Here is a 14,988-nt window from a genome sequence, read left to right as displayed (position 1 = left end):
CGTCTCCTTGCGAGCGTAGCACTGTCGAAACTACGATACGGAGGAGCGGCCTGGAGCTCCGCGATAGAGGTAGAGCGCAACAGATCCAAATTACGGAGAGGCGTATCGTGTTGTCAGCGTCCGAAAGTCCATAAGCTTGGGAGGTGTTCTTGAACGCGCTGTAGAAGAGAGGCCAATCCTCGGGGTCGCCAGAGAAAACGGGTAGTTCCCTTGCCACTATCTGTGCTGGGGGCGAAGGATAGGCGTAGTGCTGCGCGTATTCCAAGGCTGGATTCCTAATTTCATTCGGCGTGGCAGTTGGTACGGGGATGCATGGGCGTGCCGGAGGTAAAGCGACGTTTGCTGGTAGTGAATATGATGCTGGCGCGTTGCTCGGGATCATATTCGAATAATCCGGAAGGCCCGTGGATGTCTGTTTTTCCCTATTGTAGCATCCATTGCCGGTGAATGTAGTAGAAACTATCGATGTCGGTAACATAAAACATTGAGCAAAACCAACCCGAGACGCTGGCGCACTTAAACCGTTGATTGCAGTCGGTTGTTCTTCTCTGTTAGAGATGGATGGTATCAGATTGTAATAGGGAATCGAGTTCGCAGAAATATTGGCTGAAACGTCGTAAGCAGAGTGTCTGGTACCGACTGATGTAGGCGAGATATTAAAACTCGGAAGTACCGACGTATTAACTGGGATAGTTTTTGGCATTCGAATCGTGCAGGGGGCTTCGACAAGGTGATGGTCTATCCTGCATGATGTTCAACGTGGCGCTAGAAGGTGTTATTCGACGATTGGTGGGCGAAATGCGGGGCACGCTTTACAACAGATCCAATCAACTTATCTGCCTTGCCGATGACATTGATTTAGTCGGCAGATCATCTGCGGCTGTGGAAGACATCTACCGCAAACTGAAACGTGAAGCAGGATGGATTGGGTTGATGATTAATACGTCCAAGACGAAGTACATGGTGGCCTGCGGATCCGAGACCGACCGAACCCGCTTGTCCAGTAATAACAAGGTCACGATCGACGTCGACGAGCTGGAGATAGTCGAAGATTTTGTCTATCTCGGCTCACTGGTGATCGCAGACAATGACACCAGCCGTGAGATTCGGAGGCGAATTATCAGCGGAAGTCGGGCCTACTATGGACTCCACAAGCAACTGCGGTCGAGAAGACTTAGCCCTCGCACGAAGTGTAACCTGTATATGACGCTCATTAGACCGGTTGTTCTCTACGGGCACGAGACATGGATATTGCTCGAGGAGGACCTGCGTACACTCGGAGTATTCGAGCGACGAGTGTTAAGAACCATCTTTGGCGGCGTACAGGAAAACGGAGTGTGGAGGCGAAGGATGAACCACGAGCTCGCGCGACCCTACGGCGAACCCAGTATCCAGAAGGTGGTGAAAGCTGGCCAGATACGCTGGGCGGGACATGTTGCGCGAATGCTGGACAACTGTCCTGCAAAACAGGTGTTCGCTACGAATCCGGTAGGAACAAGACGAGCGGGGGCGCAACGAGCGAGGTGGTTAGACCAAGTGAAGCGTGATCTGGTGAACGTGGGGTGCCCGAGAAATTGGAGAATGGTTGCCATGGACCGAGTGAATTATAGGAATTATGTTCGTCAAGTTATGTCGTGAGACGGTATACTAAGTAAATAATAAGTTTTCGGTACAGCTCCCGTACAAACAAGAGGCGTCGTGAAAGAATCGCAAACTATATTGTTAGCTGAATGATGAGTACTGGGTTGAGAAACCATACACATACTGGCAAGAGAGCTCGTCAGGTTGCTCTGCGGCACACTAGGCGAGTTCAATAACGTGTAATCGATATTCGTCTGGGCGGTGGTAGGCATTGAGTTTAGCTGTTGAATATCTGAAATCGGACGATCAGTCGAGGTAAGATTGCCTTGAGGATCCGTAAAAGCTGTCGTAGCTGCTATCGCATTAGTAGCAGTACCAGTCTCTGGAGGAGCCTGAATCATGGTGGAATTTGATACAGTTCCCAGAAGTTGGTCTACCTTCCATTGGACGAACTTACTGTTGCTGCTGCGTCAGGATTTGTTAATCATTCTTTCTTCTTCTGCATTTGCTGCCTGTCTCAACATCCGGAAGCGTTGTTCGAGATAGTCTCGTTCGAGTGCCAATTTTCTTTTGTCCATTTCTAATTTTTTTTTTGCAATTTCTCTAGTTCCAAACGTCGCTCCTGTTGATCACGCTCGAGTGCTAGCTGTTGATCTTGCAGAGCTTTCATTTCCTCAAGTTTTTGGAGTTCGAGTGTAGCCAGACATCGGGCTGAGCTGGTCGTCAATATAGAAAGGCAAGTGGAGATATCGTCGTCATCGTCGTCGTCAGCGATTAGTGGCGGATTTTGAGGTTGGGTGCAGTTGGGGCAAAGCCAATCCTTGTCGCAAATACTTTCGCCTACACCGACACAGCCGTAGTGCCACCAACTGTCACACCTGGACCATCCGGGTGTCGTCCGGAAGGTTGCAAGAGGCCTTACTACATCTTCCCATCATGAATGCGGGATTGCTTGTAAACAAATCTTTTAGATTGTTGGATTGCGACGGATATCAATCGATAAGCAAATCCTCGATTTTGTAGGAATATAGCTAAAAGCTAAACGTAAACTTTTATTTCCAATTCTTGGTTTATATAAAAATATCATTACTTACATTTGGTAATCTATCCGTATTTTTAACAATCCAAGCGTTTATATATTTTTCTCACTTTGTAGGTTTTCTCTGTATAATTCGTGATAATCCATTAAATTTTTTTTTTAAAACGAACACAAACACATACAGGATCTCAATGAAACTTAATGTTTCCTCGAAGAGATTCCTTTCACTTAACTCTAAGCGTACATCTTTCGATGATATGATGGCTAGCATCTTACAAATGCTAAAACCACCAACCCACAGAAAGTGTACTATGTATGCCGTGACCGGGATTTGCTCTCATGACCGTTGGCTTAGAAGACTGGAAGGCTATCCTCTACGCCACGGGCTGCGTTAATTTAAGTTCATATTATCAAAGGTAAAGTTACTTACGATCTAATCAGAATATGGTAAACTATAAAAACTACAAGTGTTAATAAAAGGTTCGACCACGATGACCACGCAAGTTTTCTCCACCATGCCTAACGTTCTAATGATGATCTGCAGTTTTTCCTGAACGTCAGTCGTTGCTCACGGTGACAGTGGCTTGCGTCAATAAGCCCCCACCTAGTTAGGGTCGGCCATAGTCGCGGTAACAACTAGACTCTGTAGCGTTCTCCATTTTGACGTGCGCTAGTCTAATCAATAAAACTTCGAATCACCCCGAAGCTAAACAACGGCAAAAGCAATTAACAAGAGGATTCTGCGCAACTCCACGACAACCGCACACACACCGGTAGCATAAAATCATAAAGTATAAATTCTATTAATTTACGCTGCCCAGCGCATGGGAATGCAAAATGCGCTCCTGGTCCATTTATTTCATCAACAGTCTTCCCGTCTTCTTTGCGATAAAATCGTGTAGCTCGAAAACTAAGACCTTTAAAGGCTGACTGACTCTTCATCTACCTATAGACCTGTGGCGGGGTTTGATTAGCGTGAAGGTGAAGACATACACTGGACGGCCAATCGATGGTTTTGAGCTGAGGGCTCGAGTTGACCGATCGCTGCTGCCCAGAAGAACACCTGACAGCCGAGATGATTTGATAAGGGAAAATAATTGAGCTTGTCATAAAAATGTCATACTAATTAAAGTATGGATCACATCATGTTGTTGTCCATCGCTACAAGACATGGCAAAGAAGCGCAAACCGAACCGAACTAGGAACCATCTTCCTAGATCCGGGGCGTGGTGCGTTGAAACATGAATGAGTTTTACAATTTGTCAATGCTCGGAAATAATGTTTATGGCCATGTCTTGTTGATCGTACATTGCCGGTCGATTTGCATAACGTACGCAGGAAAGTGATTGCTGATGCTGTAATGCAAATTTTAGCTTTACCAGGATTTTTTCAGTTCTAATCGTTTATTACCAACCATTATTTATGGTAAACAATTAATCAAGATTGCAAGATAACAAAAGGAAGTCATAATGTGCCATCAATCTACAATTTAATGTTTAAATATTGTGAATGATTCCGTTCGTTTGAAAAACATTCTCAATTGATTTTCCAGAAACCTTTCATATTTCAGGTCCAAACACTGTACCTACAAGCAATCTTCGTCAGTCTCATTAAGAAAGTTGTCATTTAACAGTTTTTGTTGTTGCTTCTTCCTCATTACCAGTCGGGAAAAGTGGCTTTTATGAGCAATTTACACCGACCTAATGAAACGGCTCGCGTTTTGAAAAATTTTCACTTTTCGTGCTATCATCGTACATACATAGATATGTGCGTACGAGGTTCTTGTCCTGTCTTTTACCCCAGAGGCACCCGTAATGGGTTAATGCCAACAGATGGGTTAATGTCTCCGATTCATATTTGTCCAGCTGATGATGATCGAGAAATCCTGTTCTTCCTGCCCGGTTATCAATGCCATTGCCGTGGGGTTGCTTGCATCGCGAGAAGTGTTTTCATCGCGAAAACACTATACGGGGCGCCTCCTCATGGTGCAGTAGGGTGTGCTATTTTATTTGATACAAAATTTTAGAAAATTTTTAATGTCTGATGATTATACTGTCTAATGATTAAGCACTATGTTTAAAATATGCCAGAAAAACGCTAATGATACATTTCACGCGCTTTACCGCTCATAAGTGATTTTCATCCGTTCGCGAATCAAAAAATCTCGAATTTTTCAATAGTTTCGATAATTCAAATCACACAAAACCAACGGAAAAATAAGAAGTATAAAAAATTAACAAGTTTTTTTTTTATTTTGAAAATAAAATGTTTTGTTGGTAAAAGGGTGTATGTCGTTTTTTATAGAATAATTTACAAAAATATATCGATTGATTTTTTTTTTCTAAAAATGCAAAATACGTTTTGAATCCAACAAATAATGCTTTATTGTGTAGTTAAAAGAATTTGATTATAACTAGCGGAGTTGTTTGTAAAGCGAACAAAAACAATCGCAAATGAGTGAATTCACTTTAAAAAATAATTAAACTTTTGAATTTACGAGAAAACTTAGAACGAGAAAAATTAGTGATCGGTTGGAATTCAACTGAGTTACAATAGCACGAATGAGTGAGTTCACGTCACAAAATTTGATTTTTTTTTGTAAAATTTTATAACAAAAATATTCTCTTGAAGCTTTTTCCTTCCTCCTGATGTTCGGATTTTTACAAATCAAACATAGTTTAGTTCATTTTTTATTGTTTTTTTTTTCATTTTCAAATTAAAAAAAAATTGGAAAAAAATAAAAAAAAATCTGACGAGTTTTCAAATAAAGACTGTGAGAAACAGTAGTAATTTTAACGTATGATTCCTCAATATGTTGCTATTCAAGTGCCATCATTAAGAAACGTCACAACTATAAGAGGCATAACTTTGTTCGTTGTTGTTCAATCGAGAAGCTATGCACGATGAATTTCACGTCAAATCGACACGAAGTTGGCATGACCATCTAAAAATTCATTGAAACTTTGTGGGCATAAAGATTTAACCTAGTAAAGCAACTTAGGATTCATTGCTTTCCCAAAAATTATTTTGACTAATATTTGAAACGAGGCAAACTTTTCGGGAAAAAAAAATTAAACCATTTTTAGCTCGAAAATTACAAGTCCCACACAAATGGTGTTCATGAAAGAGTTTTAAAAAATTATTGAATTTTTAGAAAAATATATTGATCCTTTTCCAAATCCTACGCTGAGAATATAACATCGCAAAGTGGCACTCTTAAGGAAAAAAAAATTACTAAAAAAACTTTTTTATGTTTTCTATGATGAAAACCAAATGTTTACAACAAACTTAATTAGAATCAGATCATTATAATAATTCATTAACTCTCGAAATGAGCTCCTATGCACTTATATCCCTTTGGCTCCAAGGGCCTCATATAACATAATATCGAAATAATTGTAGAGAGCGGAGGGGCTCCGACTGATCGATCTTTATGGAGCGTTTGACTAAGTCTCAATAAACCAGATGCTTTGAGTTCACATAAACATTTTATTTCCAATAATAACAATAAAAAATTGAGAAGGCCCTTTTTTTAGATCGGCTTCAAGTTTTAAGTTTGCATTTTTTCAGTGTAGGATTTCCACTTACTTTTACCACCAATTCTTACAATCGAAGCTTTTATTTTTTCGAAATCAATACAATCAATTTCGACACGAATGCCATAAGGATGGTAAAGTGTCGTTAATAAAACTTAAAAAAAATACAATCAATTCAACGAAACAGTTTTTCAAATAAAGGTTGAAAACCTACAGTGAAAAAATAAATTACATGATTTTGACTTTTTTTCCCTTAAACAATTGCTATGTATGGACGACTTCAAACATTTTTCCTAAATTCTCCCGTAGACCACATTTGAGTAGAAATTGTAATTTTTTAGCTGAATATTTCCATGAAAAATTGGTTTAAACGGTTCAGCCGTTTTCAAATGTGAGTCTAGATCTTTTTTGAGAAAAATAAGTTTGCCAAGTGCCTTGACTACGTGAGGACTATACACACAAAGTTTCATTCAGTTTCGAGAGGGTCATGCCAAATACTATATCCAATTTCCACAGAAAGAACAAAAAATAAAAATCGTACATATGTACTGAAGTTAACGTCACAACAGTAATCGATCACAACACAAACAACTTAAGTTTTTTAATGACCAAATTATATTCATTTTGAAGGAAATTCAATTTGCGACCGTTTGTTAGTATTTTTTCATTTTTAAGTAATTTGGTTGACATCTAGAATGATATTAGTTCAGAAAATTTCGGAAAAGTGATTTCACGTCACGGTGGAATGTGTCGAATACGCTTATCACTTAATAGTCCGCTAACTTTTGGTAAGCGAATTTATATTCTAAACGCTAAACTTTTCTTGAGCTTTGGGATGATAAAGTTCCTCATATTTTTGTTCCGCTAACTGAAGAACGCAAAATAATTCGAGTTTTGATTTGGTCATAGGCGAATAGATCATATTCCGTAATCATTCTGGTATAAAACCTTAAATCCGATCGGGCTTTTAATTTTGTCAAAAGATTGATTCCAGAAATTTTCAATTTCAATTTCATCTGGAATCAAAGGAAAAAGTGTCTTTTCGAATTGCCTTTATTTATCCCTGTATTCTTTCACCTTCTCCTGAAGCCTTCTTCGAGTATGTAGGGGAACATATTCTATTATGCCCCATCTAAAAAAAATCACCAGTTTGTCATGTATTCCGTGAACATTTCGAGTAAAAAACGAGTGAACACGTTGAAGAAAAGTAGTGCCAATACCTTTTCATAATTGAAAATCACTTTACTGCTTAAAAAAACGTAATTTTTTAAACTCTTATCAAAAGCCACAGAACAAAACCGTGTTGCTGATTCCCGCCGGTGTGTATTCAATACCGTAGAGCCGAACACACCCGAAAACAGCCGAGGACCAATAACACACCAACAGGGCTTTTGCTCAGTGCATGTGTGTAAGAGAGCCGTTGGGCAAAGAAATGTGACAGCTGCTTGTATAATCAATGCGGATCGAAGGGAAAATGTTATTTCTTTTGATAATTTGACCAAATCATGGGAAAATTTTCAAAACACGGATCATTTTTAATAAGCCAGTATATCTGTCCACTAATGTGTAAATTCATTTCCAGCTTTCAAGTTAGCTATCCTGTAAAAATGAAGATTTTGATGTAAATTCGACTCTTATCAATGGAAACATAACAAATATTTTCAATTTTTTTGCTATATTTCTCAACATAGGCACTTAACTTCATCCTCCGAGTGAGAAAACTTGATACAGGTGGATCAGAATCCACCTACAAAGTATCTACAGGGTTCATTCCAAGTGAAATAAGAGAACATTTGATAACTTTGTTATGTTCGGTTCTTCACTGACGATCAATTAAAAATCAAAATAATAGTTGTATTGTAAAGAATATGATAAGAAATACATTAACTGACTGTTTCTTAGACACAAATCGTTTAAGAAAAAAATCAACATTTCAGTTGAACTTCAGTGGAATCGTGAACAAAAATCTCTAATGTGTGCCTAACAGACCTCTTGTATGTGTGTGTAGCAAAAACCCTATGATAAAAGACTTTTTGACTGGAAAGAAAAATCAAAATGGACTAAATTAAATTAAAAAAAAACAATCAAGTTGATTTATTTGAGTTGAATTATGCCTGAAAAGTGGTTGTTAACTTTTTGTTGACTTTCAATGATAGGCCGTTTTGAAAAGCTTTAGTGTGATTTTTTAACATCAAATCATAATTTAGATTATTCTCTACCGATCTATCATAACATTTTTTCTAATTCATTTTATTTCACTAAATGAAACCTTATTGAAAGTGTCTTGAAATATACATCGAGACGAAGAAAAAACTAAATTGTGATATTGTCACGAATCAGGGACATTTTGAGGAGAAAAACATACTTGCCACGGCAAATCAGAGCATTAAAAACAAATTTTAAATAAGATGAAGAATAAAATAGATCAATCAATCCTCTTTGAGTATGAATGTCGAAACAGACGAGAGATTATTTCATCTGCTAAACAAAAATATTTTCAATCAAATAATCCGATAGTCAATTTTTGTTAAATTTGAATATGGAAAAAATCCATTATGCATTCATTTGGGTTTGAAAGCCTGAAACTTATGGTACGTTACTTTTAATATCAATTTATCTCGAGTTTGTGAATTGAAAACATTTACATTGCATATGCAAATATTCGCACAAAACTATACAATGCGCATGTTCCTTTCCAAATTTTTAAAATTGCAGCTCCCATAAATTCATTCAATTCAATCGATAAAACAAAATCAAATCTTAGTCCTTTTTTAATTCCCTTTAAATAATTCACATTAAAATAAATTAACAATCAAAATTAAAGAAAAAGAGCTCAATGTATTTTCTTGTTATTTTTAAGCGGTTCTTAACCCTTCAATGCATGACTTTTTTTAAATGAAAAAAGCAATTATTGATTCAGTGAAATAATATCATTTTAATTCGAATAGTACGACTGAACTGTTCTAAAGTCGTTATTTAGAGTTTTTTAAAAGTTATGGTCCATCAAAGTAAAAAAATAATATTTGAAATTCCTAATTAATTTCAATACGAGTTTGCAAATTTCTTTCAAACCTTGTTAATTGTTTGCTGGAAAGTGTTTGTTATTGATTTAGATTTAAAAAAATGTTTAAATTTATAAATCTGAAGAAATAACAGCGATTTGCCTTAAACTACTATTTTCAAAAAAATTAATGAATTTGATTTTTGCATTTTTTCCACATACTTTGTTAGATATCTTACACATACCTACATTAAAATATCGCAAGAAATACCATTGCCTAATTTCTTTTAACTATTAGAATATTTTTCGTGAATACATCACTCGAATATATCTACGCGTATCCGAGATATTAGGATTTTGATAAATGTTGTTTTAAAACAACACTATGCATTAAAGGGTTAAATTTTGTAAAATATGAGAAGCGACATAATTTAACCAAACGTAACCTAATGTCTACCAATTTGTAAAATTATCCATATTTTTGCAAAATGCCGCACTTAACTCCAAAACATATGTTATGAATTCACGCAAAACGAATCCGAATTCTACGAAGCTTAATAAAAATATAATATAATAATTTGTGTTATATTCCAGCCCAAAATGCTGTATAAGTCCAAAATAAATTTTGACTAACGGTACAAAATGCTCGATAGAGTACTTCTGTCCCCCTTACTTTATTAGAAAATTTTGTTTTACCAGTTTAAAAGAAAATTCTTGAACAAAAAAACCAGCTTGAGACAATTTCAAAAGAATCACAATTTTTCTGCATTTTTTGCTGCAAAGCAATTTCAAAACTTAACTTTTTTGTTTGAAAAGAATACAATAAATTTCTCCAACGCGACACATCCTACTGTGGCGGGGCACAGTGGTTCAAATCCCCAAAAAGCCGGAAAAAAGCCCATTTTTCAAGTCAGCAACAACCAAATTTTTTGTATTGGAATCGAATCTCCAATATTCTAGGAACGTTATGATGTATTCAGATATTTTTTAGGACCTTTTATACACCTTCTATGAAACACACATGAACGACAACTTTATCACAAGAATTAAAAATAGGATTTTTTATTCTCAGCCCAAAACAACTTAAAAAATCATAAAAATCTTTAAAAATTTATAAATGTTGATACCGAAGCGATGTATTATAATCTTAATCACAGTTTGGAGATGAAAAAGTTCCTTAATATCATGAACTAATAAAGTTTCACTTGATTGAAAACCCAAAATTAGATGATTATTTTTTTTCGATTTACCCTATTTATCTTTCGGAAGCAAAAATAAAGCTTGCGCTGCCGATCGCCGTGGTAAATTATACACTGTTGGATAGGTGGAAGTCTCATCAAAAACATATCTTTAAATCAGCTGCTAGTTTTTGCTATATTTTGGATACGAAATCATTGAGTGGAACGCTGTTTGGTTTAAAAACGCAAATTTTAAAGTATTTAGACAGAGTAAACCAAGCATTGTTTGCTTCGATACATATGCAAATTCACCTTAAAACATCAGTTTTAATGTTTGTCCAACCAACCTACAGGAATTTAGGAGCGCATACTTAATTTTAACAAAAATATTCATTATTAATTGAAAAATATCCAATTTCCCAGTATAAAGCTCAAACCCCGTTTTAGCAGTTATTGAAAAAAATCACAAATTTTGAAAAAAAAATCTAATTTATTATTTTTTCCAACTTTTCGTCTATAATCTTTAACAAAATAGCTTTTAAATAATTTTTTCCCACTTTTTTTTATTTTGAACCACTGTGCGGGGGACCCGTTTAATTGATAAGTTTTGTGAGTAAATCCAATTACCGGTCCAGGGCCCCGATACACTGCAAATAGCTGCACCTCTCCCGACTGTACATAATTGTCCCGCGCCGATTGGTCTTTTTATGTGATGTTTAGTTAACTGCAGTTAGCGAGCCAGAGCATTGATGAGGTGAGCATTCGGTAGCATCAGCGCCTAATTAGCGGCAAACTGGCTTCCGATCGGTCGGTTCCATTCCGATTGGCGTGGGGTAAGATGCAGGTTCAGCAGCAAAGTGTCTGGGCCGAATGTAGTAATGTGAGAAAATGAAATGCCTCGGTAAAAGTCTCATTTTCCGCAGACTTCAAATTAGTGCCCCTCCTGTGACTTCAGCAGCCGCACCGGACCGGCTCGTAAATTAAGCAACAAAGTTTTTAATCGAACACTCCACCTTCGTTTACCTTGGGCAGTGTTTTGGGGGTGAAATGAAAGCTATAACCAGAATTGCCATGTGCGATCACTTAACCTGCAGACACTTTGAAACATCAACGTTTTTTTTTTCCTGAAAATAGTGTTTCCAGAAACAAGCGTGTGTAAAAATTTCTAACCTGTTATTTTGTTAGTGTTAACAAAGCGAATTTACAATCAATTTATTCAATGATCTTTTTCTTAATTTCAAACTTCAAATAAAGAAAACAAATTGAGACGAATGGATAAACCTAAGTGCATAAAAGCTAAATTTAAGAAAATGCGCTTTAAAGTTTTTGTGTTTTGCCATTTTTTATTCATTTTTTAAAACTTCAATTTTTTTTTAAATCAATTTTTTCGAAATCAAATGTAAATAAAATTAAATCTGAACAAAACAACTATGAAACGAAATATGAACGCTTGACAAAATCTTATTTTTTTCACTTACACTTGGGTCTAAGGGCCTCAATTCTGCATTTTTTTTTAATTTCTTAAAAACTATATAATTTGCACATTTGAAAAAAAGCTACTTATAGCACGGTGTCTTTTTTTTTTCAGACCAATAAATAGATAAATTCGCCATCTTTGAAAATTTGCCACATTAAAAATAAGACAACGCACTTTTCGCTGAAAAAAGAACTTAGAACAAATTTTGTATTAAGTTTTGATAAAAAGATATAAAATTTCATGGAAATTAGCTGTAGATTTGGAATTATCTGGTTTTTCGATTAATATCTAGATTCATGATCGATTTTTTTCTAATGTGGAAATTAATACAAAAATGTGGCCGACCGGCAGCAGCAAATCATCAAAATAGAATTCATTTCAATTCAATAGTTTCACAAGGATCATCGGATTCAAAAGCTAAGAAGTGAAATTTAATTTTTCGTCGGAGACAAGCCACTAGATGACACGTTTTTCTGAAATGTCAAACGCGAACCCATGCTTAGTTTCTTTTCTTATTAGGAGATACAATACATAATAAATTGGTTTAAAATTGAAATGATTACATTCAGGTCAACATAGAATTTTTATGATTAAAGATACAAGATAAATAGTTGGTTATCTCGCTCTTTAAATAAACAAGTTTTTGCAACGATCATCATTTACCATTTTGCATTGTTCATGAATGGTAAATGAAAAACCCTACCTCTCCAACACCTAACGAATAGGTTTAATCGTCGGTTGTAAACTAGTTAAACTGTAGGCTGCTAGATTCTACGGCAGAAAATGCTCATCGTGCCCCGATCAATGGCGCTCGGTTCGCCCCGAGCCAACAAGTTAAAGTAAAAACGCGTTTACAAATTGATTATAGTGAAAAATTGAAAACCTAATGATGGTCAAAATAACAGGGCGTAGGTACATTATAGATAAAGATGAGTTAATGATCATAAACCTTATTTTCTGTTTATTTCTGTAAAGATGTAAAAGAGATTTAGTTTTTGTTAAAAAAATAAATATCTATTTCCTTAGAAAAGAGAGGTGCTTAATATGCTCCGTGTGCTCGTCATGCCCTTATCTCCCCTAAAGCATTTTCGGGTTTCATAGTGATAGCAAATTTACTCGTGTTGGAAAAAAGTAGTAGAAATTTTGACAATTGTATTGTAGCCCATTTTGAAAATTTTACCATGCAAATTAGTTTCAAGATCTTTGGGCGTTGATTTTTTTTTACTTTGGTTTCCAAAATCCTGAAAAAGCAAAAACTTATTTCAATAATCACTTAAATAAAAATAGAAATGATAAATAGCTCACCATTTACGATGCGTCCATAATATCCTTTGGCATTCGTTCCAGCACACACGAAGCCCTTCTTTCTCGATGTGCCGGAATTTTTCTTATCGAAACACTTTTCGACCTGAGGGGAAAATATTTTTTCTGTCAGGGGAGATCAAATGTTTTCGCTTTGACTTATCCTTTTCTTTCGATCTACACGGACGTAAAAATTTCAGCATCAGTACGTTGATAAGGTTCAGAAAAAACCATGGAATTACGGAAAGAACGTACAACCCAATTTTCACAACTCAAACAAAGCTCAACAAACTGATTGATGTCCCTTTTTTTTCTTATAACAATTTACAACTAAACGTTTGAGAAAATTGCTCGATTGATTTCAGAAGCCATTCTTTTAGACTTTACGTGAAATGCATGAGGAAAAAAATAGTTATTCCGGATTCACGTAGAATCGATGAGATGCATCGAAAGCTCAGTCTACGTGAAAAATACCGTAGAATTAATTTTTAAATTATTCTGCGTGTAGAAATCGAGCTATTTTTTCATCACAGCATGCGAAAAAAACACGTGTTGTAAAAAAAACTTGAAGGCTTGAAAATGTTTTTGCAAGGTAAAGTTTTCAAAATGTGCTACAAGTGTCAAAATTTCCTCTTCTCTTTAGTTACCGTGTTCCGTATCCAATAGTGGTTGGTTCGAAAAAGAGACCGAGCCTAGGGTAGACTTTTCTTCGGAAAATCCTCTTCGTTGCCTTCGAGGAAAAGCCGATGATTTTGGCGCGCATCATAGATGTTAATGCGCACTCCATCGCCATGTTGCTACTGGATCATTTTCTTCAACATGGTGGTTCCACGGTGACCCCTTCATTCCAGACCAGTAATCACCAAAGCTTCCATTCCGTTGATTTGTGCCAATCTCAACAATACTTTCTAAACAAATTGAAGTCCTATAAACATAATTTAGACATCCTTTATTTTCTTCCAGGTAAATACGACAGATCACCTCAAGTGTATCACTGCCTCACTAAACAGGTAAGTGACCATGCGTTGCGTTTCGTTGCATCGAAATTTCCCGCCCAATCATAACGTCATTCCTACCTACATAGGTGAACCTAACAGTTCCACAAGTTTAGAATGCCGAGCAGCATTGTCCGAATTCAAGTTCCACCAGCCTAGTCGAGTCACTGCCTTCCTGCAACATTGTTTTTGTCGTTGATTGAATCCTCTCCAAAACATCCAACGCTATTTTGGTGCTGTCTCGCTCCATCCCGAGCGAACAGGTTTATCCTCAGCTACTTTTGTAAACAGTGGATCTAGCTCCCCCATCGCAAAACGATGAAGGGGGATGACTATAGGCACCACATTTGGTGTCTCGCTTTCTCCCCTTATGAGTGATCCCCGAGAGCTCGTCCAATCCAACCGATCGCCGCTATCAATGAGCCCACGCAGCATCCCTCGCTCGCGACTACTGCTGCTACTCTCTGAGAGCAAGATCGCGGGAGAATTCCCGTTTTGTTTGTTGATCTTCTGATCGAGTGGTGGCGCTCAGGCACCTGTTGCGTTTCGGCGGCATGGTGATCGCAGTCGTCGAAGGCGCCGATCGCGTGGTAACTCATGAGTTCCCCGGCCAGCAGCAACCCCAAATTGCTCACCTGTTGCTGCCGAGACCAGGCGTCGTCGTCGTCATCGCGCGCAGATTTGCCATACCGGTTTTTGTTGTGATTATGCACAGCCGCCGCCAACCGTAAAGTGGTTTTCAGTTTGGATCGGTTACTCACTGAGTCAATACAGGAAATCGTGTCCGTCGCTGACCGTTTGTTGTTGGTTTTTTTTTGCGTATTCGATTGTAATCGTCGAGGTATTTCGCGCGCGTCTTGTCCTCGAAGGAACGAAGAA

The 14,988-nt window shown here is 37.0% G+C and overlaps 1 protein-coding gene across 3 annotated transcripts in view; it reads left to right on the top strand.

The window, feature by feature from the left end:
* Positions 1–14,988, top strand: part of LOC129758316 (protein grainyhead) — a 581,995-nt gene that overhangs the window by 308,043 nt on the left and 258,964 nt on the right. The window lies entirely within an intron of this gene.

Source organism: Uranotaenia lowii, chromosome 3, assembly GCF_029784155.1.
Source record: "Uranotaenia lowii strain MFRU-FL chromosome 3, ASM2978415v1, whole genome shotgun sequence".
NCBI classification, from domain to species: Eukaryota; Metazoa; Arthropoda; class Insecta; order Diptera; family Culicidae; genus Uranotaenia; species Uranotaenia lowii.
Note: the sequence above shows the minus strand (reverse complement) of the source record. Positions and strands in the feature narration are given on the sequence as shown.